This window comes from Bombina bombina, chromosome 5 (assembly GCF_027579735.1).
Source record: "Bombina bombina isolate aBomBom1 chromosome 5, aBomBom1.pri, whole genome shotgun sequence".
NCBI classification, from domain to species: domain Eukaryota; kingdom Metazoa; phylum Chordata; class Amphibia; order Anura; family Bombinatoridae; genus Bombina; species Bombina bombina.
In genome coordinates, this window is record NC_069503.1 from 362097053 (window position 1) to 362123145 (window position 26093).

Here is a 26093-nt window from a genome sequence, read left to right on the forward strand (position 1 = left end):
GCAAAAAATAGGCACAGCACACCAACATCAAAACCTCATCCCAACTGTGAAGTATGGTGGTGGGGGCATCATGGTTTGGGGCTGCTTTGCTGTGTCAGGGCCTGGACGGATTGCTATCATCGAAGGAAAAATGAATATCCAAGTTTATCAAGACATTTTGCAGGAGAACTTAAGGCCATCTGTCTACCAGTTGAAGCTCAACAGAAGATGGGTGTTGCAACAGGACAATGGCCCAAAGCATAGAAGTAAATCAACAACAGAATGGCTTAAACAGAAGAAAATATGCCTTCTGAAGTGGCCCAGTCAGAGTCCTGACCTCAACCCGATTGAGATGCTGTGGCATGACCTCAAGAAAGCGATTCACACCAGACATCCCTAGAATATTGCTGAACTGAAACAGTTCTGTAAAGAGGAATGGTCAAGAATTACTCCAGACCGTTGTGCACGTCTGATCTGCAACTACAGGAAACGTTTGGTTGAAGTTATTGCTGCCAAAGGAGGTTCAACCAGTTATTAAATCCAAGGGTTCACATACTTTTTCCACCTGCACTGTGAATGTTTACATGGTGTGTTCAATAAAAACATGGCAACATTTCATTCTTTGTGTGTTATTAGTTTAAGCAGACTGTGATTGTCTATTGCTGTGACTTAGATGATGATCAAATCACATTTTATGACCAATTTGTGCAGACATCCATATCATTCCAAAGGGTTCACATACTTTTTCTTGCAACTGTATAGAAGCTTCACAGGGAAATCTGCAAGCTATAAAATACCTGCACTAACGTTACACATGTAAAGTGATACAGTTTGTACAGAAATAAATAAAATGTTCCTATTGAGCAAATTCTTAATAGAAATATCAATGGAACATCCCAATGCTTCTCTATGGGCAGGCTGCTAAAGTGTCATCTGGATTTAGCCCAAACTGTCTAAAACTCCCTAGGAAGCAAGTAATGTAGGTTTATTTTCCCATGCCATGTAATCTTCAAAATAAATACAACAGTTTTAACTTGTCAGTTTTACTCATCTTTAAACCTAATGATTAACTGAAAATCTTAGAAGCTGCTTGCCAAGGACATCAAATAGAAAATATCAGGGATCATAAATTTCTCTAAATATTGATATCCTTACATATTTATTACAATGAAATAAAGAATACACAAAATTATAGATAAAGTACATGGAGAATTTAAATAAAATGAACAGTTTATAGGAACCTCCAGATGTGACCTCTTGACATAGGCAATTATAGACTAATATCCTTTAATATATCAAGTCAACTGCATTATTTTGAAATCCTGCAGTGCTTGCTTGATCCTGACTGCAATTTATTAAGTCAACTTTATGGACAATGCATATGTTGCATCTATATGTAAATATTATAATAAATGAAGATATGTTCACAATGTCATTCCACACATCATTAGCTTAAAATTGCACCTTGAGTTTCAATTTGTAATATAAAAAGACAATTTTGTAAAGTATTGCCTTTAACAATGACTTGCTGATATTATTCATATATTTCATCAAAATTATACATATGTATATATATATATATATATAAATCTCCAGATATAATGTTTCAAGGAGTTGTGATTCAGAACTTTTTTTTTAAATCCCTGAATAAGTCAGAAGTAATGGCGAGTCTCCAATGTGTAGCACATATTGATGCTTATGTCTAATTTAATCTTTGTCTGGGGGAAGCCCCATTCTGTTACCATCAGTAATACAGCGTTTCAAGGTGATAAATCCAATCTATGGAATGATATTCTGTTGGCATTTCTATAATATTAATTAGATCACCTTGTCAAGCAATGTGAAATTTTCTCAACATTCATTAGAAATTCTCTGCAGATATTCAATGGCCTCAGTACTACCTCCTGTCTTTTTTCTCTTTCGTGACTGACAGCTGAGGGCAAGAAGGAGACATCAACCCCTTAAAATTTCTGAAAGACTAGGTCACTGGACTCCATCACAAATGCAGAGTGGGCGGACTATTGCTTGAAGATATCTTATTAAATTGGACAAAAGCTGTCTCTCTCACAACAATGTCTCAGAATGCCCTCTGCCTGAATGCAGGATGCACAAGTGTGACAGAAAGCCATTTGCATTACCCTGCAGTCATTTTATATGCGGAGGTAATGAAGTTGTCAGCGGATCCCAGAGTGTGGCAGAGTCTGATATTCAAATAGCTCTCTGGCTTCTGTTTCATCCAGCTCTGGCCCCCCTCGTCTCCCATACCAGTTGATGAGCACACAGCATTCCCCAGGACTTTTTCTCACGTCTGTTGATGAATGAATTTGAAAGCATTTGTACTACAGAAAAAAGTTGGTGATAATATAGAAAACACGGTGCAGTGATCTGGTAGATAATGTACACTCGCACAAGCACCATCTGCAAACATTCTGTAGGGGAAGAGGTGTAATAAATATTGTAAGTATACAGCTATCATGTACTCTCTCTAACATATGGCTTAGGAAATAGGTATATTAGAAATTCTAGTATGGTTTTTATGATAGATGTAAATATATACTCAGTGATAAAGCTTTGCAGTAAGAAACAAAGTGTATATATTCTAATCCCTTGGAAAATCTTATAAAATATATATTTTTTTAAATTCCCGTCAAGTCCAGTTGTAGAGTTAGTAAAAAAAGTCTACTTACTGTAAGCTTTTCTATAGGGTTAGAATATACCTCATGGTATCTCAATATGTCATTGCTCCCTTTACCAGGATTACAGTTATTTCTGTATATTAGGGAATTCAAACATTTGCCAAATACATAAAAAAAATGTGAATTAAAAGCAACTCCTAGATAGAGAACAACTAAGATTGTTGTAATTACAGATGATTAAAGTAAGGATGAAGCACTGCCATTATTCTGGAAAGTATAGGTCTCTAGATTTTAATAATAATTATAATGCAATGTTTTATTAAAATAAATGCAACTCCTAGAATCCCCTTCAGCTCTGTCTAATAAGTAAAATGTGTGTAGGAATGGGGGATTGTGTACGTACATAAGCACAGTTTAAAGAGACACAAAAGAGCAATAACGGAATTCTCTAATGTGCTAGAACATTTTATCATTGCACTATTACTTGTAGGGTTTATGTGTTTAATGTACACAAGCTCTGGAATGGCAATGCACTACTGGTCTGGACCTCAACATGGTAGCTGAGCCACTTTCGGGGCTGCCTGTATTTGTAGGTCTCAATAACAGTCCATATTTATCAGCTGACTTTAATTGTGTATTTAACATTTTTGTGGGGCGTTAAAAAACATACGGCTAGATTACGAGTTTTGTGGTAAGAGCAGCTCGGTGCTAACTTGCAAGTTATATCCACCGCTCACCTCCCTATAGCGCTGCTATTACAGGTTTTCATAAACCCAGCGTTAGCAGGCAATATAGCAGCGTTGAGCAAAATTGAGCTCCATATCGCACTCAAATACCAGCGCTGCTTTGAGCTGGTTTTACGTGCTCGTGCACAATTTCCCCATAGACATCAATGGGGGGAGCCGGCTAAAAAAAGGCCTAATACCTGCAATAAAGGAGCGTAAAGCTCCGTAACGCTGCCCCATTGATTCCTATGGGGAAAGAAAATTTATGTTTATACCTAACACCCTAACATAAACCCAGAGTCTAAACACCCCTAATCTGCTGCCCCCGACATCGCTGACACCTTCATTACACTAATTAACCCCTAATCTGCCACCCCCGACACCGCCGCCACCTACCTACATTTATTAACCCCTAATCTGCCGCCCCTGACATCGCCGCCACATACCTACAGTTATTAACCCCTAATCTCCCTCCCCCAATGTTGCCGACACCTACCTACATTTATTAACCCCTAATCTGCCACCCCCAATGTCACTGCCACCTACCTACATTTATTTACCCTTAATCTGTCGCCCCCAATGTCGCCGCCACCTACCTACACTTATTAACCCCTAATCTGCTGCCCCTAACATCGCTGCCACCAACATTACACTTATTAACCCCTAATCTGCCACCCCCAACTTTGCCGCTACTATACTAAAGTTATAAACCCCTAAACCTTACCCTAAGTGTAACCCTAACACCCACTAACTTTAATATAATTAAAATAAATCTAAATAAAAATTACTATCATTAACTAAATAATTCCTATTTAAAACTAAATACTTACCTGTAAAATAAACCCTAAGCTAGCTACAATATAACTAATAGTTACATTGTAGCTAGCTTAGGTTTTATTTTTATTTCACAGGCAAGTTTGTATTTATTTTAACTAGGTAGACTAGTTAGTAAATAGTTATTAACTATTTACTAACTACCTAGCTAAAATAAATACAAATTTACCTGTAAAATAAAACCTAATCTGTCTCACACTAACACCTAACCTTACACTACAATTAAATAAATTACATTAATTAAATACAATTAACTAAATTACAAAAACCCCCACTAAATTACACAAAATAAAAAAGAAATGATCAAATATTTAAACTATTTACACCTAATCTAATAGCCCTATCAAAATAAAAAAGCCCCCCAGAATAAAAAAAACCCACCTAAACTAAACTGCCAATAGTCCCAAAGAAATCAGCTCTTTTACCTGTAAAAAAAAATACAAACAACCCCCCAACAGTAAAACCCACCACCCACACAACCAACCCCCCAAATAAAATCCTATCTAAAAAAACCTAAGCTTCCCATTGCCCTGAAAAGGGCATGTGTATGGGCATTGCCCTTAAAAGGGCATTTAGCTCTTTTTCTGCCCAAACCCTAAGCTAAAAATAAAACCCACCCAATAAACCCTTAAAAAAACCTAACACTAACCCCCGAAGATCCACTTACAGTTTTTGAAAACCGGACATCCATCCTCAACGAAGCGGCAGAAGTCCTCAGCGAAGCTGGCAGAAGTCTTCCTCCAAGCGGGCCGAAGTCTTCATCCAAGCCGGCAGAAGTCTTCATCCAGACGGCATCTTCTATTTTCATCCATCCGGCGCGGAGCGGCTCCATCTGCAAGACATCCGGCGCGGAGCATTCTCTCCTGACAACGGCTAACGAAGAATGAAGGTTCCTTTAAGGGACGTCATCCAAGATGGCGTCCCTTGAATTACGATTGGCTGATATAATTCTATTAGCCAATCGGAATTAAAGGTGAAAAAATCCTATTGGCTGATGCAATCAGCCAATAGGATTGAGCTTCCATCCTATTGGCTGATCCAATCAGCCAATAGGATTGAGCTCGCATTTTATTGGTTGTTCCAATCAGCCTTCTTTACAAGCAATAGTGTAATAATACAATTCTCTTGTACATAATAAAATTTTGTAATTGATCTTTTATTCTTGCTTAGCTACCTGTTTGTAAACTTAAATTTAAAGGGACATTGTACTCACATATATGACAGTTCAGTATTTAGACATGTTCTTTGTCTGAAATAATATAAAGTAAAAACTATTTAATTTTAAATTTAAACTAATACAGCAGTTGTAAATGTCCTACTAATGCTCATTGCCTGATGGCACTTCATTCTATTGCTCAGTAGCTGATACATATAAATAGTCATTGCACCTACCAACTATTGAGTCCTCAAACAAATACAAGCTAATACCGCTGTATTAGTTTCAATTTAAATTTAAGCAGCTGGCATTTATTATTATTATCATTTATTTGTATAGCGCCACCAAATTCCATAGCGCTGGGTACAATGATAGGGGTATACAATGACAAGGAATTGTGATAAAATACAAAACATAACAAAATTAAATAAATCTAGTTCAGGAGGAACAGATAAAGAAGTAACAGTGATAGACAAATCACTGTGCTTCTATAGGAGGCGCTATATAAAAAAATTATAAGAAAATATGTCAAACACAGAAATACAAGGTTAATATAAATCCCTAAATGGGCAAGTGATATAGTAATAATAAACAAATAATTAATAAAACAAAGGAAATAGACAAGCCAGATAAAGAAAGTCCAATAGGTGTCTTCAACGTCCCAAAACTTGATAGGCCGCTCTCTGTCATCACCCAAAAGGATGATGCACTTCTATAATGATGAGTTAAAGACAAAAACAGAGGCGCCACATGTGTAGGTCAATAAAAACAAATGAATCCAGACAGCAGAAGAATAAGGGTACTCACAAAAGTGGCGGCACTCTATTGTGCCAGCAGGGACAGGCTGGTGTTCTACAGCAAACCAGCTAGCTGTGTAAAAGATCCCCACCAGATACGTTCAGCGCTGGAATTCTCTGCCTTTGGGGCCTCTAGCCGATGTTCCCAGTGTAATATTTCCCCTCAACTGGAGCTGCAGATGGAACGGGGAGAAGGGCTGGACTGCCCTAAGGTTACTGTGAGTCAAGCAGTTTTCGGATAGGTATTACAGAAGGAGCAACATAATGATTACAAGTACTGCGGTATCGCTTGTTAGCTAACAAGCTATACCGCAGTACTTGTAATCATTATGTTGCTCCTTCTGTAATACCTATCCGAAAACTGCTTGACTCACAGTAACCTTTGGTGCAGTCCAGCCCTTCTCCCCGTTCCATCTGCAGCTCCAGTTGAGGGGAAATATTACACTGGGAACATCAGCTAGAGGCCCCAAAGGCAGAGAATTCCAACGCTGAACGTATCTGGTGGGGATCTTTTACACAGCTAGCTGGTTTGCTGTAGAACACCAGCCTGTCCCTGCTGGCACAATAGAGTGCCGCCACTTTTGTGAGTACCCTTATTCTGCTGCTGTCTGGATTCATTTGTTTTTATTGACCTACACATGTGGCGCCTCTGTTTTTGTCTTTATCTCATCATTATAGTTCAGGAGAAAGAGGGCCCTGCTCCGGAGAGCTCACAGTCTACAGGTTTAGGGTGCAGAGACATAAGGTTGGGGTAGCTTGTCACATTGGTTGTAGTTGCAGCAATAAGTCAGACAGTTCATGTATTAGTTTGGTTAGGATGAGAGATGGAGGAGAGATGGTAAGCCTCTCTGAATAGGTGGGTTTTCAAGGAGCATCTGAAGCTATACAAGGTTGGAGTCAGTCTTATGGAGCAGTGTATAGAGTTCCAGAGGACAGGAGCAGCACGTGCAAAGTTTTGGAGGCGGGAGTGGGACGTAGAGACAACAGGAGTGGAGAGACGTAGGTCAGAGGTTGATCGAAGAGGACGGGATGGGGAATATTTCACAATGAGAGAGGAAATATAGTTGGGAGTTAGACTGTTGAGTGCTTTGTAAGTTAGGGTTAATACTTTAAATTGTATTCTGGAGTGTATGGGGAGCCAGTGTAGAGACAGGCAGCGTGGAGCAGCTGATGAAGATCGACGACTTAGGTGGATGAGTCTAGCAGAAGCATTCACAATAGATTGGAGGGAGGAGAGCCGGTGTTTTGGAAGGCCATTTAGAAGTAGATTGCAATAATCAATGCGTGACAAAATGAGGGAATGAATAAGTAATTTTTTAGTTTTTTGAGTAAGGAAGGGACGAATTCTGGAAATGTTGCATAGGTATGAACGGCAGGATTTGGTAAGTGCTTGTATATGTGGGTTGAATGTGAGTTCTGAGTCAAGTGTGACCCCAAGATAACGGACCTGGGGTGAGGTGCTGAGAATAGAGTCTCCAACCGTCAGAGAAATGTCAGGTGTTGGATGTCTCAAAGAGGAGGGGAATAAGAAGCAGCTCAGTTTTGGACAGATTGAGTTGGAGGTAGTGTGAAGACATCCAAGAGCAAATTGCAGAGAGGCAGTTGGAAATCTGGTTGAGTAAAGAGGGAGAGATATCAGGAGAGGAAATATATATTTGGGTATCATCAGCATATAAGTGGTACTGGAATCCAAAGGAGGCTTTAAGTTTTCCAAGGGAGAATGTGTAGAGAGAGAAAAGCAAGGGACCCAAGACAGAGCCTTGCGGTACTCCAACTGAGAGAGGCATAGGATCAGAAGATATGTTGTTAAAGGAAACTGAAAACGAGTGGTTTGAGAGATATGAGGCAAACCAGGAGAGGGCTGTGTCTCGGATGCCAAATTAATGTAGTATTTTTAGGAGGAGAGGATGGTCAACTGTGTCAAAAGCAGCAGACAGGTCAAGAAGAATTAGTAAGGAGTAGTGACCTTTTGCTTTAGCTGATAACAGATCATTTGTTACTTTAGTAAGAACGGTTTCTGTTGAGTGTTTAGGGCGGAAACCAGATTGTAGTGGATCAAGTAAGGAGTTATTTGTGAGAAATTGAGTTAGCCTATTATAGACCAGTCATTCCAATAATGTTGAAGCAAAGGGAAGTAAGGAGACCGGTCGATAGTTAGAAGGGGTGGATGGGTCAAGCAAGGGCTTTTTTAGGATTGGTATGATTGACACATGCTTGAATGTTTTAGGAAATATGCCAGTGGTGATAGATTGGTTAATGAGATGAGTTGGGGTAGGGGTTAGTGAAGCAGAGAGGGAAGAAGTTGTGAAGGAATAGGTTCAAGTGGGCAGGTTGTGAGATGAGCCAATGATAGGAGTAAAGAGATTTCTTCCTCTGTTACAGGAGGGAAGTAGCATAGAGTTTTGTTAATAGTTTGAGGGGTGTGAGGTGCGGATATCTTTTCTAATGGTGTCAATTTTATTTTTTAAGTGATCAGTAATAATCTGAGCAGTGAGGTTGGTAGTGGGCGGGGGTGCAGGCGGACGTAGAAGGGAGTTAAAAAATGAGAAGAGCTTTTTGGGGTTGGATGCGTGAGATGACATAAGGGAGGAGAAATAGACTTGTTTGGCGAGGCTGAGCGCAGAGTTGAAGGACTTAAAGATGAATTTATAATGCCGGAAATCAGCACAGGTGCGTGATTTCCTTCACTGCCGTTCAGCAGCCCGTTAACATCGCTGAAGATATCTGGTCTGTTTGGTGTGCCACAGTTGTTGTTGAGTGATTGATGTACGGTGAACAGTGGAGGGTGCAGCTTTGTCAAGTGTTGATTTTGGGCAAGGGAGGGATGAAATGTTGGAGAACAGAGGATTCAGTTGAGCAGAAAAGTCTGTTAGAGCCAAGTAATTTAAATTCCTGTAAGGTAGCAGTTTTTTGGGGGCTTGCAAAGATGTAGTAGGTAGAGTAAGAGAGAAAGTTAGTAGATGGTGGTCAGAGAGAGGAAAGGAGAAGTTAAGGAAGTTGGAAATGGCACAGAGATTAGTGAAGACTAGGTCTATGGAGTTGCCTTCACAGTGGGTTTGAGATGTTGTCCACTGGGACAGGCCAAACGAGGTGGTAAGGGTCGGGATAGAAGTTAAGAGTCAATAGGCATATTAGGATTATCAACGGGTATGTTAATGTCCACTAAGATTAGAGAAGGGACATTACAAGAAAGATAATGTGGAAGCCAGGCTTCAAAGTGGTCCAGAAATTGTGATGCTGGGCCAGGGGGCCGATAGATAACTGCAACACAAAGAGCTACAGGGGACAAGAGGCGGATAGCATGAACTTTAAAAGATGAGAAGGAAAGAGAGGGGGGAGAAGGAATGCAGTGAAAGGTACTGTGTGGAGACAGGAAAATGCCTACTCCCCCTCCTTGTTTGTCTCCTGGCCTGGGAGTGTGATTGAAGTGCAGGCCACCATAGGACAGAGAGGCTACAGCAGTTGTGTTAGAGGAGAAAAGCCAAGTTTCAGTGAGGGCTAACAGGTTAAGTGAACGTGAAATAAATAGGTTGTGAATACATGTAAGCTTTTTGCATACAGAGCGTGCATTCCAAAGGGCACAAGAGAATTGGGGTGTACTAACAGAGGAGCATTTAATGAGGTTTAGAGGGTTACATGCACAAGGTGTATGAGCGTAGACCTGGGTTAGGTGAGACTTCCCCAGCTGCAAGAAGAAGAAAGATGGTGAGCGAAAGGAGATTAGAATGTGTCATATGTTAGTGTTTAAGTTTAGAATTAGTGAAGCATGGCTGGTTGAGGTATGCGAGATAGAAATAGAGTTCATGTGTGTTGTAGAGGGGGGAGGGTAGAAGAGAAGGAGAAATGTGTATTGTCTAAGTGCTGTTTGTGAAAGGAAGAGCTGTGACTTTAAGGAGTAGGGAGGAGAAGGTAAATGCAAACATTACAAAGTGTAGCATGTTTGCAGATACGTTTGGGAGATTTGAAAGTACTTGTTTATATGTTGTCTAACTCCTTGTTATAACTCCCTACACATATGAACTAACACACTCCTTGTTATAACTCCCTACACTTATAAACTAACACACTCCTTGTTATAACTCCCTACACTTATGAACTAACAGACTCCTTGTTATAACTCCCTACACTTATGAAATAACAGACTCCTTGTTATAACTCCCTACACTTATGAACTAACACACTTCTTGTTATAACTCCCTACACTTATGAACTAACACACTTCTTGTTATAACTCCCTACACGTATGAACTAGCACACTCCTTGTTATAACTCCCTACACTTATGAACTAACACACTCCTTGTTCTAACTCCCTATATTTATGAACTAACACACTTCTTGTTATAACTCCCTACACTTATGAACTAACACGCTCCTTGTTATAACTCCCTACACGTATGAACTAGCACACTCCTTGTTATAACTCCCTACAACACTTATGAACTAACACACTTACGGCTAGATTTAGAGTTTGGCGGTAGCCTTCAAAACCAGCGTTTGAGGCTCCTAACGCTAGTTTTGGGCTACCGCTGGTATTTAGAGTCAGTCAGGAAAGGGTCTAACACTCACTTTCCAGCCGCGACTTTTCCATACCGCAGATCCCCCTACGCCATTTGCGTATCCTATCTTTTCAATGGGATCTTTCCCATTGAGTTTTGGCTGAAGTGAGCGTTAGAAATCTAACGACAAAACTCCAGCCGCAGAAAAAAGTCAGTAGTTAAGAGCTTTCTGGGCTAACGCCGGTTCATAAAGCTCTTAACTACTGTGCTCTAAAGCAGTGATTTTTAACCTTTTTTTTTGCCGTGGCACACTTTTTTACATTAAAAAATCCTGTGGCACACCACCATCCCAAAATTTTAAAAAAATCACACATTGTAGCCTAATACAGCATATATATATACACATACACACAAACACACACATACTGTATGTATTGTGCTGTTATGCCATGCCTCCTACAAACTACCCCTGCACTGGGAGTAAAAACAAGCAAAGTTTAAAAAATATGTCACACTGTTGTCAGTCTGCGAACACAAAAAGGGAACAGAGCGCAACCGCAACTCAAGGTAAAACTTTTTTTATTATATCATGCGCTAAAAACAAATTGCACTTACAAGAAGTTAGCAATATTCAAGCCTTTAGGTATTAACAGTCCGCTGGATCACAGTTTCTCTCTTGGCTCTTCACACTGGGATCGATTATGGCGTCTCCGTGAAAACCCCAGGCTCAGATGTTAATAACCCAAATGATGACGGATAAATGAGTACTTGTAAGAACAAATGAATATGAATGTCTATCAACAGTGTCCCTATTGATGTCTACGCGTTTCGTCCTCCTTTGTCGGGACTTTCTCAAGACTCAGGGTGTGATAACTTATTTCGCGGGGATCCTCTTCTTAAACGTCCAGCTATGTTTCCATTGGTTGAACTATAGGCCTATCGTAGACTCCGATCCGACACACCCACTAACAAACAATGTGTCTCATTTGTGGTAAGTCAGATGTGAGTCGCCGATGTTGATATTCTGATTAAAATTTAAAACACAACATAACACAGAATGCATAATGCAGTAAAACTAAATGAATATGTTTGGCAATACAAAACAACACAACAACGTCTTATAATATACCTAAATGTACGAACATATCATTATTTTGTGCTTTTGAATAGCGATTATGGGGCTCTTGCTTACTACACACTCTACTAGTATTTAAGAATTCCTTAAAGGGATATAGACTTTACTTTATCCCTTATATACCTCCTATTGTTAGTAATAGTGATGTACCAACACCAATTCTAATCCTCACTAATGTGTGCTTTCCTATAATTTAAAAATTTAAAAATTAAAAAATTTACACTGTTAAAACCCTAAGGCCTAGATTTAGAGTTCGGCGGTAAAAGGGCTGTTAACGCTCCGCGGGTTTTTTTTCTGGCCGCACCATAAATTTAACTCTGGTATCGAGAGTTCAAACAAATGCTGCGTTAGGCTCCAAAAAAGGAGCGTAGAGCATATTTACCGCAAATGCAACTCTCGATACCAGAGTTGCTTACGGACGCGGCCGGCCTCAAAAACGTGCTCGTGCACGATTCTCCCATAGGAAACAATGGGGCTGTTTGAGCTGAAAAAAAACCTAACACCTGCAAAAAAAGCAGCGTTCAGCTCCTAACGCAGCCCCATTGTTTCCTATGGGGAAACACTTCCTACGTCTGCACCTAACACTCTAACATGTACCCCGAGTCTAAACACCCCTAACCTTACACTTATTAACCCCTAATCTGCCGCCCCCGCTATCGCTGACCCCTGCATTACACTTTTAACCCCTAATCTGCCGCTCCGTAAACCGCCGCCACCTACGTTATCCCTATGTACCCCTAATCTGCTGCCCTAACATCGCCGACCCCTATGTTATATTTATTAACCCCTAATCTGCCCCCCACAACGTCGCCGACACCTACCTACACTTATTAACCCCTAATCTGCCGAGCGGACCTGAGCGCTACTATAATAAAGTTATTAACCCCTAATCCGCCTCACTAACCCTATCATAAATAGTATTAACCCCTAATCTGCCCTCCCTAACATCGCCGACACCTACCTTCAATTATTAACCCCTAATCTGCCGACCGGAGCTCACCGCTATTCTAATAAATGTATTAACCCCTAAAGCTAAGTCTAACCCTAACACTAACACCCCCCTAAGTTAAATATAATTTTTATCTAACGAAATAAATTAACTCTTATTAAATAAATGATTCCTATTTAAAGCTAAATACTTACCTGTAAAATAAATCCTAATATAGCTACAATATAAATTACATTTATATTATAGCTATTTTAGGATTAATATTTATTTTACAGGCAACTTTGTAATTATTTTAACCAGGTACAATAGCTATTAAATAGTTAAGAACTATTTAATAGTTACCTAGTTAAAATAATTGCAAATTTACCTGTAAAATAAATCCTAACCTAAGATATAATTAAACCTAACACTACCCTATCAATAAAATAATTAAATAAACTACCTACAATTACCTACAATTAACCTAACACTACACTATCAATAAATTAATTAAACACAATTGCTACAAATAAATACAATTAAATAAACTATCTAAAGTACAAAAAATAAAAAAGAACTAAGTTACAGAAAATAAAAAAATATTTACAAACATAAGAAAAATATTACAACAATTTTAAACTAATTACACCTACTCTAAGCCCCCTAATAAAATAACAAAGACCCCCAAAATAAAAAATTCCCTACCCTATTCTAAAATACAAAAATTACAAGCTCTTTTACCTTACCAGCCCTGAACAGGGCCCTTTGCGGGGCATGCCCCAAGAATTGCAGCTCTTTTGCCTGTAAAAAAAAACATACAATACCCCCCCCCCAACATTACAACCCACCACCCACATACCCCTAATCTAACCCAAACCCCCTTAAATAAACCTAACACTAATCCCCTGAAGATCTTCCTACCTTGTTTTCACCATCCAGGTATCACCGATCCGTCCTGGCTCCAAGATCTTCATCCAACCCAAGCGGGGGTTGGCGATCCATAATCCGGTGCTCCAAAGTCTTCCTCCTATCCGGCAAGAAGAGGACATCCGGACCGGCAAACATCTTCTCCAAGCGGCATCTTCTATGTTCTTCCATCCGATGACGACCGGCTCCATCTTGAAGACCTCCAGCGCGGATCCATCCTCTTCTTCCGACGACTAGACGACGAATGACGGTTCCTTTAAGGGACGTCATCCAAGATGGCGTCCCTCGAATTCCGATTGGCTGATAGGATTCTATCAGCCAATCGGAATTAAGGTAGGAATTTTCTGATTGGCTGATGGAATCAGCCAATCAGAATCAAGTTCAATCCGATTGGCTGATCCAATCAGCCAATCAGATTGAGCTCGCATTCTATTGGCTGATCGGAACAGCCAATAGAATGCGAGCTCAATCTGATTGGCTGATTGGATCAGCCAATCGGATTGAACTTGATTCTGATTGGCTGATTCCATCAGCCAATCAGAAAATTCCTACCTTAATTCCGATTGGCTGATAGAATCCTATCAGCCAATCGGAATTCGAGGGACGCCATCTTGGATGACGTCCCTTAAAGGAACCGTCATTCGTCGTCTAGTCGTCGAAAGAAGAGGATGGATCCGCGCTGGAGGTCTTCAAGATGGAGCCGGTCGTCATCGGATGGAAGAACATAGAAGATGCCGCTTGGAGAAGATGTTTGCCGGTCCGGATGTCCTCTTCTTGCCGGATAGGAGGAAGACTTTGGAGCACCGGATTATGGATCGCCAACCCCCGCTTGGGTTGGATGAAGATCTTGGAGCCAGGACGGATCGGTGATACCTGGATGGTGAAGACAAGGTAGGAAGATCTTCAGGGGATTAGTGTTAGGTTTATTTAAGGGGGTTTGGGTTAGATTAGGGGTATGTGGGTGGTGGGTTGTAATGTTGGGGGGGGGGTATTGTATGTTTTTTTTTACAGGCAAAAGAGCTGCAATTCTTGGGGCATGCCCCGCAAAGGGCCCTGTTCAGGGCTGGTAAGGTAAAAGAGCTTGTAATTTTTGTATTTTAGAATAGGGTAGGGAATTTTTTATTTTGGGGGTCTTTGTTATTTTATTAGGGGGCTTAGAGTAGGTGTAATTAGTTTAAAATTGTTGTAATATTTTTCTTATGTTTGTAAATATTTTTTTATTTTCTGTAACTTAGTTCTTTTTTATTTTTTGTACTTTAGATAGTTTATTTAATTGTATTTATTTGTAGCAATTGTGTTTAATTAATTTATTGATAGTGTAGTGTTAGGTTAATTGTAGGTAATTGTAGGTAGTTTATTTAATTATTTTATTGATAGGGTAGTGTTAGGTTTAATTATATCTTAGGTTAGGATTTATTTTACAGGTAAATTTGTAATTATTTTAACTAGGTAACTATTAAATAGTTCTTAACTATTTAATAGCTATTGTACCTGGTTAAAATAATTACAAAGTTGCCTGTAAAATAAATATTAATCCTAAAATAGCTATAATATAAATGTAATTTATATTGTAGCTATATTAGGATGTATTTTACAGGTAAGTATTTAGCTTTAAATAGGAATCATTTATTTAATAAGAGTTAATTTATTTCGTTAGATAAAAAATATATTTAACTTAGGGGGGTGTTAGTGTTAGGGTTAGACTTAGCTTTAGGGGTTAATACATTTATTAGAATAGCGGTGAGCTCCGGTCGGCAGATTAGGGGTTAATAATTGAAGGTAGGTGTCGGCGATGTTAGGGAGGGCAGATTAGGGGTTAATACTATTTATGATAGGGTTAGTGAGGCGGATTAGGGGTTAATAACTTTATTATAGTAGCGCTCAGGTCCGCTCGGCAGATTAGGGGTTAATAAGTGTAGGTAGGTGTCGGCGACGTTGTGGGGGGCAGATTAGGGGTTAATAAATATAACATAGGGGTCGGCGATGTTAGGGGCAGCAGATTAGGGGTACATAGGGATAACGTAGGTGGCGGCGATTTGCGGTCGGAAGATTAGGGGTTAATTATTTTAAGTAGCTTGCGGCGACGTTGTGGGGGGCAAGTTAGGGGTTAATAAATATAATATAGGGGTCGGCGGGGTTAGGGGCAGCAGATTAGGGGTACATAAGTATAACGTAGGTGGCGGTCGGCAGATTAGGGGTTAAAAATTTTAATCGAGTGGCGGCGATGTGGGGGGACCTCGGTTTAGGGGTACATAGGTAGTTTATGGGTGTTAGTGTACTTTAGGGTACAGTAGTTAAGAGCTTTATAAACCGGCGTTAGCCAGAAAGCTCTTAACTCCTGCTTTTTTCAGGCGGCTGGAATCTTGTCGTTAGAGCTCTAACGCTCACTGCAGAAACGACTCTAAATACCAGCGTTAGAAAGATCCCATTGAAAAGATAGGCTACGCAAATGGCGTAGGGGGATCTGCGGTATGGAAAAGTCGCGGCTGAAAAGTGAGCGTTAGACCCTTTAATCACTGACTCCAAATACCAGCGGGCGCCCAAAACCAGCGTTAGGAGCCTCTAACGCTGGTTTTGACGGCTACCGCCGAACTCTAAATCTAGGCCTAAGACTTTAAATTCATAAAAATACTAACTTAAATTTTTTACTGCTTATTGACTTGCCTTGATCTCTTTAAAATAGTTGTTACTTATAAAAGTGTACCTATGATAATTAGTTAATAAATTATTACAATCAAATCATGAATGCTTGGAGATCCAAATCTATGTTTAACCCTTTTGGAACCAAGCAATCTAACAACTGAATCCACTTCGTTTCTCTTTTTCTTAATTCTGTTAATCTTTGGTGGGGATTAGAAGTCACAGATACTGTTTCCAAAATACTAATTTTAAGACTACTAGGGTCCTTGTTATGGAACTCACGGAAGTGATCAGACACACTATGTGTCTTTAGACCTTGTTCTATGTTGTAAATATGCTCATAGCATCTACGCTTCACTTTCCTTTTTGTCCTTCCTACATAGACACACCCACATTTACATGTTAGGCTATAGACCACATATGTTGATTGACAGGTGCCTCTTGATTTGATGGGAAATGATTTCGAATGACTTGTGTCCTTAATGCAATCCCTATTCCAGATCAAGGGGCACATGCAACAGTTTTTTCGGCCACATTTAAAGGTCCCTGGTTTCCCTTTTGCCCATTGGTCTAATGTTCCCAGGCCACCTTGTTTATTCTGGTCTAACATCGGTAATTTGGAGGGGGCTAATATATTTTTTAGGCTCCTATTTTTCTTATACACAATATTCGGTTTATCTTTAATTGCGTCCTTAAGTAATGGGTCCGCCTGCAAGATACCCCAATGTTTATTCAGAATTTTCTTAAAGAAACCAGCCCCTTCATTATACGTGGTTATGAACCTAATTGTATTGTGCTCAGATCCTTCATTAATAGTTCTCTTTTTGGAACATAATAGTGAGTCCCTACTACACACTGTATTCCTACTTCTTGCTTCTGTTATCAGCTTTTTATCATACTCCTTTTCTAGGAACTTCATTTCTAACACGTCAGCTTCCCTACTGAAATCCTCTAATTTTGTGCAATTTCTTCGTACCCTACGGAATTGCCCGTAAGGGATATTTTGTATCCATGATCTCTTATGGCCACTATTGGCATTTAGGAATCCGTTACTGTCCGTGGGTTTGCGGAAATTTTTTACCATTACAGTATTTGGACTACCTTCACTGAAAAATTCAACGTCCAAAAATTCAATACTAGATTTGGACATTTTGCTAGTAAATGATAGATTAAAAGTATTGATATTCATATAATTGATAAATTCTGTGGCCAATAGTTCCTCTCCTTGCCATATAATGATAATATCGTCAATGTATCTCAGATACTTGACGATATACTTTGCAAAGGGGTTATTATTCCAAATTTTCATATCTTCAAATTGGGCCATATATATATTAGCGTACGAAGGTGCCATCGGGGTACCCATGGCCGTCCCTTGGATTTGTCTATAAAAATTACCCTGAAAATTAAAATAATTCTTACTTAATATAAAATCTATTGCTGTGATTAAAAACTCAAGCTGTTTATTTGATATGCCACTATTAGCACCTACAGAATTGAAAGCTTCTATTCCTTCTTTATGAGGGATACTGGTGTATAAGGAAGACACGTCGCATGTTATCCACACATAATTCTCATTCCATAGTAAACCTTCTAATTGAGTGATAACATCCAACGTGTCTTTAACATACGATTTGATTTCTTTCACGATTGGCTGCATAAAAAAGTCAATATAAGTGGATAAATTACTGGTGATTGATTCCACCCCTGAAATAATGGGACGGCCAGGGGGATTGCATGGATCTTTATGTAGTTTAGGAATATGATAGAAAATGGGTATCTTTGGGTGGGGATTATATATAAATCCATATTCCTCATTGTTCAGGATAGATTCATTTTTAGCCTCACTTAAGATGCTTAACAGCTGTTTATTATATTCGACCGTGGGATCTCTGCATAATTTTTCATAAGTTTGAGTATCTCCCAAAAGTCTAGAAGCTTCATTTAAGTAATCTGCCCTGTTCTGGACAATAATCCCCCCACCCTTATCCGCCTGTCTTATGACCAACTGTTTATCGTTTTTCAACTTGTTAAGAGATATTCGTTCTTGCTGACTTAGATTGTCTTTAAACTTAAACTTATTCTTGAAGGTACCTGAATCAAAATATCTATTTAGTTCTTCAGTCATTAATGTATTGAATACTGGAATATATTCTCCCTGCGTGGACGTGGGATTAAAAGAAGATGGGCGTTTAAAGTTACTGTGTTTTATTTCAACCTCAGAATCATGTAAACTTAATTCTAGCAAGTCGTCCAATTCTGACAACTGTTGTCAGTCTGCCGTGGCACACCTGAGGATCTCTCACGGCACACTAGTGTGCCACGGCACACTGGTTGAAAAACACTGCTCTAAAGTACACTAACACCCATAAACTACCTATGTACCCCTAAACCGAGGCCCCCCCACATCGCCGCCACTCTAATAATTTTTTTAACCCCTAATCTGCCGCTCCGTACACCGCCACCACCTATGTTATCCCTATGTACCCCTAATCTGCTGCCCCTAACACTGCCGACCCCTATATTATATTTATTAACCCCTAATCTGCCGCCCCCGCTATCGCTGACCCCTGCATATTATTATTAACCCCTAATCTGCCGCTCCGTACACCGTTGCAACCTACGTTATCCCTATGTACCCCTAATCTGCTGCCCCTAATACCGCCGACACCTACATAATATTTATTAACCCCTAATCTGCCGCCCCCAACGTCGCCTCCACCTACCTACAATTATTAACCCCTAATCTGACGACCGGATCTCACCGCTACTCTAATAAATGTATTAACCCCTAAAGCTAAGTCTAACCCTAACACTAACACCCCCTAAGTTAAATATAATTTAAATCTAACGAAATAAATTAACTCTTATTAAATAAAGTATTCCTATTTAAAGCTAAATACTTACCTGTAAAATAAATCCTAATATAGCTACAATATAAATTATAATTATATTGTAGCTATTTTAGGATTAATATTTATTTTACAGGTAACTTTGTATTTATTTTAACCAGGTACAATAGCTATTAAATAGTCAATAACTATTTAATAGCTACCTAGTTAAAATAATTACAAAATTACCTGTAAAATAAATCCTAACCTAAGTTACAATTAAACCTAACACTACACTAGCAATAAATTAATTAAATAAAATACCTACAATTATCTACAATTAAACCTTACTCTACACTACACTGTAATGTTGGGGGGGGGGTATTGTATGTTTTTTTTCCAGGCAAAAGAGCTGAATTCTTTGGGGCATGCCCCGCAAATGGCCCTTTTAAGGGCTGGTAAGGTTAAAGAGCTTTTCTATTTTAATTTTAGAATAGGGTAGGGCATTTTTTTTTATTTTGGGGGTCTTTGTTATTTTATTAGGGGGCTTAGAGTAGGTGTAATTAGTTTAAAATTGTTGTAATATTTTTCTAATGTTTGTAAATATTTTTTTATTTTTTGTAACTTAGTTCTTTTTTATTTTTTGTACTTTAGTTAGTTTATTTAATTGTATTTAATTGTAGGTATTTTATTTAATTAATTTATTGATAGTGTAGTATTAGGTTTAATTGTAGATAATTGTAGGTATTTTATTTAATTAATTTATTGATAGTGTAGTGTTAGGTTTAATTGTAACTTAGGTTAGGATTTATTTTACATGTAATTTTGTAATTATTTTAACTAGGTAGCTATTAAATAGTTATTGACTATTTAATAGCTATTGTACCTGGTTAAAATAAATACAAAGTTGCCTGTAAAATAAATATAAATCTTAAAATAGCTACAATATAATTATAATTTATATTGTAGCTATATTAGGGTTTATTTTACAGGTAAGTATTTAGCTTTAAATAGGATTAATTTATTTAATAAGAGTTACAGGTATACCTCACTTTACAGCGCTTCACTTTACAGCGATTTGCTAATACAGCGCTTTGTGGAGCTGAAGTTCAACCTCCAAGGATTATGAAATAGTGCTGTAATCATCGTGAGATTGTGAGAAAAGTGTCTGGCACCATTTTGTTATGCACAGTGCACTCTGTTTACATCATTACAGTGCAATCTGTGTCTCAGTGCTATAGTTTGGCAAATTTTACTACAGTAATTGTCACTATTTTACAAGTACAGTATTTATTGAATTCTGTGCTGTGCTGGTCTTAAACTAAACTTAGCCCTATTGCACCCCTAATATATGTTAGTTCAAACATGTTTTCAAGTTTTTAAATACACTGGCAAGTGAAAAGAAAGCTAAAACTGCCTTGTTTCACTTTAAGTCGGTTTTCACTTTACAGCGGGGCTCCGGTCCCTAACCCGCTGTATGAGCGGGGTATACCTGTAATTTATTTCGTTAGATTTAAATTATATTTAATTTAGGGGGGTGTTAATGTTAGGGTTAGACTTAGCTTTAGAAGTTAATACATTTATTAGAGTAGCGGTGAGGTCCGGTCAGCAGATTAGGGGTTAATTATTGTAGGTAGGTGGAGGCGACGTTGTGGGCGGCAGATTAAGGGTTAATAAATATAATATAGGGGTCGGCTGTGTTAGGGGCAGCAGATTAGGGGTACATAGGGATAATCTAGGTTGCGGCGGTGTGCAGTCGGCAGATTAGGGGTTAATAATTGTAGGTAGGTGGAGGCGACGTTGGGGGCGGCAGATTAGGGGTCAATAAATATTATGTAGGTGTCGGCGGTATTAGGGGCAGCAGATTAGGGGTACATAGGGATAACGTAGGTTGCGGCGGTGTACAGAGCGGCAGATTAGGGGTTAATAATAATATGCAGGGGTCAGCGATAGCGGGGGCGGCAGATTAGGGGTTAAAAAATATAATATAGGGGTCGGCGGTGTTCGGGGCAGCAGATTAAGGGTACATAGGGATAATGTAGGTTGCGGCGGTGTACGAAGCGGCAGATTAGGGGTTAATAATAATATGCAGGGGTCAGCGATAGCGGGGGCGGCAGATTAAGGGTTAAAAAGTGTAAGGTTAGGGGTGTTTAGACTCGGGGTTCATGTTAGGGTGTTAGGTGCAGACTTAGGAAGTGTTTCCCCATAGGAAACAATGGGGCTGCGTTAGGAGCTGAACGCTTCTTTTTTGCAGGTGTTAGGTTTTTTTTCAGCTCAAACTGCCCCATTGTTTTCTATGGGGGAATCGTGCACGAGCACGTTTTTGAAGCTGGCCGCGTCTGTAAGCAACGCTGGTATTTAGAGTTGCAGTGGCGGTAAATATGCTCTACGCTCCCTTTTTTGGAGCCTAACGCAGCCATTCTGTGAACTCTAAATACCAGCGGTATTTAAAAGGTGCGGGGGGAAAAAAGCATGCGTAGCTAACGCACCTCTTTGGCTGCAGAACTCTAAATCTAGCCGTTAGAGAACTGCACACATGCTGCACTGATCTAACAAGCTAAGGGTATTCCATTTAAAGGTAATAACAGTCACATGGCCCTAATTAACAAAGGTCATAAATTACAACAAGATTAAACAAGGCCTGAACAAACATTGCAGATGACACTTTCTTATTAAAGTGGAAGACAGAGAAAGGAAAGTTTCTAAGGTAATAAACACATACCATAGATGAAGATTTGGGGGGGGGGGGGATGGAAAGGCAGCTATATTGTGTGATGCACGGTTAAAATGGATTCTGTACTTTTATACATACCATAGATTAAGATTTGTAGGGGGAGGGGAAGGCAGCTATATTGTGTGATGCAGGGTTAAAATGGATTCTGTCCTTTTACACATACATTTTTTTCTGAAAAAAAAATCAACATTTAATACAGCTGTTTACTATGGATGGCATTTTTTGAGTCCCTTTAAAGGGACACTGTACTATAATATTTGTTTCCCATAAATGTGTTCCAAATGACTTGTTATACCTACTGCAGACTATTACATTTATAGGAAATTATTCCTTCATGTTTATTGTATATTTTTATTTGAAATAGCTAGTTTTGCTCATTAAAACCATCACCTGTTCTTTTCAATAACATGCCCATAGAAATGGACTGGGTCTTCAGGTAAAACAAACCAACTAATGTTATCTATGTCTAAACATAATTAGGTAGTACAATCAGTCATTTCAGATAAAAAAATCTCTCTTCCACCTTCCCCCCACCGGGGGGTTAATAAGTGCTATTTCTTTCATGTAATTGGCAAGAGTCCATGAGCTAGTGACGTATGGGATATACAATCCTACCAGGAGGGGCAAAGTTTCCCAAACCTCAAAATGCCTATAAATACACCCATCACCACACCCACAATTCAGTTTTACAAACTTTGCCTCCTATGGAGGTGGTGAAGTAAGTTTGTGCTTGATTTTCTTCTGTGATTTGCGCTTCTCAGCATTTTGAAGCCTGTTTCCTCTCAGAGTACAGTGAATGTCAGAGGGATGTGAAGAGAGTATCACCTATTGATTCTATGGTTTTCCTCATGGAAAATCTTTTCAAAGGTTCTCTGTTATCGGTCGTAGAGATTCAGCTCCAACCTCCCTTTTCAGATCGACAATATACTCTCATATTCCATTACCTCTACTGATACTGCTTCAGTACTGGTTTGGCTGTCTGCTATATGTGGATGGGTTTCTTTCGGTAAGTATGTTTTTATTACTTAAGACACTCTCAGCTAGGGTTTGGCGCTTTATGACTTAATATAAAGTTTAAAATATATGTATTGTACTTATATTTTCCATGAGTCAGGTTTATGCATATTTCTTTTTGCAGACTATCAGTTTCAAAATTGGGAAACATATTTAGGAAGTTATTTTTTCTTACCTGGGGTATAGTCTGTCTTAAAATTGACTGCTTTTTCATTAATTTTCGCGGGCAAAATTAGGCTCGCAAGGTTGCAAAATGCTAATGTTTATTGCGTTATTCTTGGCGCAAGAATTTTTTGTCGCGAAGGTACGTTTGGTGACGCAAATTCATAATTTCCGGCATCTTAGTTGACACAGGGTTTCCTTGCAAGGTTGCGTCTGCCATGACGTGAATTGCGTCATTTCCGGATGTTGTTAGCGCCAAAAAAAATAAATTTTGTGTTCTGCGGCATACTTGGCGCCAAATAATTTAATTATTTAAACCCCACTTCCTATATGCTTCTTGCTCCTCTGATGAGGATCTATCTGATTAAGAAGATCCTACCTCAGATATTGACACTGACAAATCTACTTATCTCTTTAAGAAGGAGTATATTAGTTCCTTGTTAAAAGAGGTGTTGACTACTTTGGATATTGAGGAAACTAGTCCTCTTGATATTAAAACTAGTAAACATTTAAATTCTGTTTATAAACCTCCTGTGGTTACTCCAGAGGTTTTTCCAGTTCCTGATGCTATTTCTTATATGATTTCATAGGAATGGAATAGGCCTGGTACTTCTTTTATACCTTCTGCTAGGTTAAAAAAGTTGTATCCCTTGCCAGCAATTAGATTGGAGTTTTGGGAAAAAATCCCCAAAGTTGATGAGGCTATTTCTATTCTTGCCAAATGTACTACTATCCCTATGGAAGATAGTACTTCCTTTAGATAGGAAACTTGAATCGTATTTAAGGAAAGATTATTTATATCTTCTCAGGCCTGCCTTTTCTATGGCTGATGTTTCAGCTGCATCAACTTTTTGGTTGGAAAGTTTAGCGCAACAGGAAACAGATCCTGATTTGTCTAGCATTGTTTGCTTGCTTCAACATGCTAATCATTTTATCTGTGATGCTATTTTTTTATATAATCAAAATTGATGTTAAATCTATGTCTTTAGCTATTTTAGCTAGAAGAGCTTTGTGGCTCAAATATTGGAATGCTGACATGGTATCTAAGTCTAGATTACCAGCTCTTATTTTCCAAGGTAACAATGTATTTGGTTCTCAGTTGGATTCAATTATTTCAACTGTTACTGGGGGGAAGGTAGTTTTTGTTCCTCAGAATAAAAGATCTAAGGGTAAATCTAAAGCTTCTAATCGTTTTCGTTCTTTTTGACAGAATAAGGAACAGAAAGCCAATTCTTCCCCCAAAGAATCTAATTCCAATGGGAAACCCTCTTCAAGTTGGAATAAATCCAAGCCTTTTAAGAAACCAAAGCCAGCCTCCAAGTCTGCATGAAGGTGCAACCCTCATTCCAGCTCAGCTGGTGGGGGGCAGATTAAAAATTTTCCAAAACATTTGGGCAGATTCTGTCCAAAATCAATGGATTAAGAGCATTGTCTCTCAAGGGTATCGAATAGGATTCACAGTAAAACCTCCTGTGAAAAGATTTTTTCTCACGCGTTCCAGCAAATCCAGTGAAGGCTGAGGCCTTTCTGAAGTGTGTTTCAGATCTAGAGCTTTCAGGGTATAACAGTTCCGTTTCAGGAACAGGGTCTAGGGTTTTATTCAAATCTATTAATTGTCCCAAAGAAAGAAAATTCATTCAGGCCAGTTCTGGATCTGAAATTTTTTAACCGTTTTACAAGAGTGCCGATTTTCAAAATGGTGGCTATAAGGACTATTCTGCCTTTTTTGTTCAGCAAGGTCATTATATGTCCACGATAGACTTACAGGATGCATATCTTCATATTCCGATTCATTCAGACCACTATTGGTTTCTGAGATTCTCTTTTCTAGATATATATTACCAACTTCCATTTGGCCTAGCAACAGCTCCAAGAATTTTTTCAAAAGTTCTCGGTGCCCTACTCTCTGTAAACAGAGAACAGGGAATTGTGGTATTTCCTTATTTGGACAATATCTTGGTACTAGCTAAATCTTTACATTTTGCCGAATCCCACACGAATCAACTAGTGCTGTTTCTTCAAAGACATGGTTGGAGGATCAATTTACCAAAACGTTCCTTGATTCCTCAGACAAGGATCACCTTTTTAGGTTTCCAGGTAGATTCCGTGTCCATGACTCTGTCTCTAACAGAAAAGAGATGAATGGAATTGGTTTCAGCTTGTCAGAACCTTCAGTCTCAATCATTCCCTTCAGTGGCTATGTGCATGGAGGTTTTAGGTCTCATGACTGCGGCATCGGACGCGATCCCCTTTGCTCGTTTTCATATGAGACCTCTCCAGCTTTGTATGCTGAATCAAGGGTTCAGGGATTATTCAAATATATCACAATTAATATCCTTTAATCCCAATGTTCAACTTTCTCTGACTTGATGGTTAGATCACCACTGTATAATTCAAGGGGCCACTTTTGTTCATCCAACCTGGACTATAATCAAAACAGATGCAAGTATTTCAGGTTGGGGAGCTGTCTGGGGATCTCTGACAGCACAAAGGGTTTGGAAATCTCAAGAGGCGAGGTTACCAATCAATATTTTATCACCGACACCTAACTTCAATTATTAACCCCTAATCTGCCGACTGAATCTCGCCGCTACTGTAATAAATGGATTAACCCCTAAAGCCTCAATAACCCTATAATAAATAGTATTAACCCCTAATCTGCCCTCCCTAACATTGCCGACACCTAACTTCAAGTATTAACCCCTAATCTGCTGACAGGAGCTCACCGCTACTATAATAAATTTATTAACCCCTTAAGCTAAGTCTAACTTTAACCCTAACACCCCCCTAAGTTAAATATAATTTAAATCTAACAAAATAAATTAACACTTATTAAATAAATTATTCCTATTTAAAGCTAAATACTTACCTGTAAAATAAACCCTAATATAGCTACAATATAAATTATAATTATATTATAGCTATTTTAGGATTTATATTTATTTTACAGGTTACTTTTTATTTATTTTAACCAGGTACAATAGCTATTAAATAGTTAAGAACTATTTAATAGCTAAAATAGTTAAAATAATTACAAAATTACCTGTAAAATAAATCCTAACCTAAGTTACAATTAAACCTAACACTACACTATCAAT